The following is a 368-nucleotide window of genomic DNA, read 5'->3' on the forward strand; positions in this document are numbered from 1 at the left end:
AAACTGCAACTCGAACTCTGAAACTAGGCACCTTTTAACATTTGCCAAGATTAAACTGCAACTGAAACTAGGCACATTCAACATTTGCCAGATTAAACTGCAACTGAAACTAGGCATCTTTTAACATTTGCCAGATTAAACTGCAACTGAAACTAGGCACCTTTTAACATTTGCCAGATTAAACTGAAACAATGCACCTTTTAACATTTGCCAGATTAAACTGCAACTGAAACTAGCCACCTTTAACATTTGCCAGATTAAACTGAAACTGAAACTAAGCACCTTTTAACATTTGCCAGATTAAACTGCAACTGAAACTAGCCACCTTTAACATTTGCCAGATTAACCTGAAACTGAAACTAGCCACC

This window comes from Palaemon carinicauda, chromosome 32 (assembly GCF_036898095.1).
Source record: "Palaemon carinicauda isolate YSFRI2023 chromosome 32, ASM3689809v2, whole genome shotgun sequence".
Classification (NCBI taxonomy): Eukaryota; Metazoa; Arthropoda; class Malacostraca; order Decapoda; family Palaemonidae; genus Palaemon; species Palaemon carinicauda.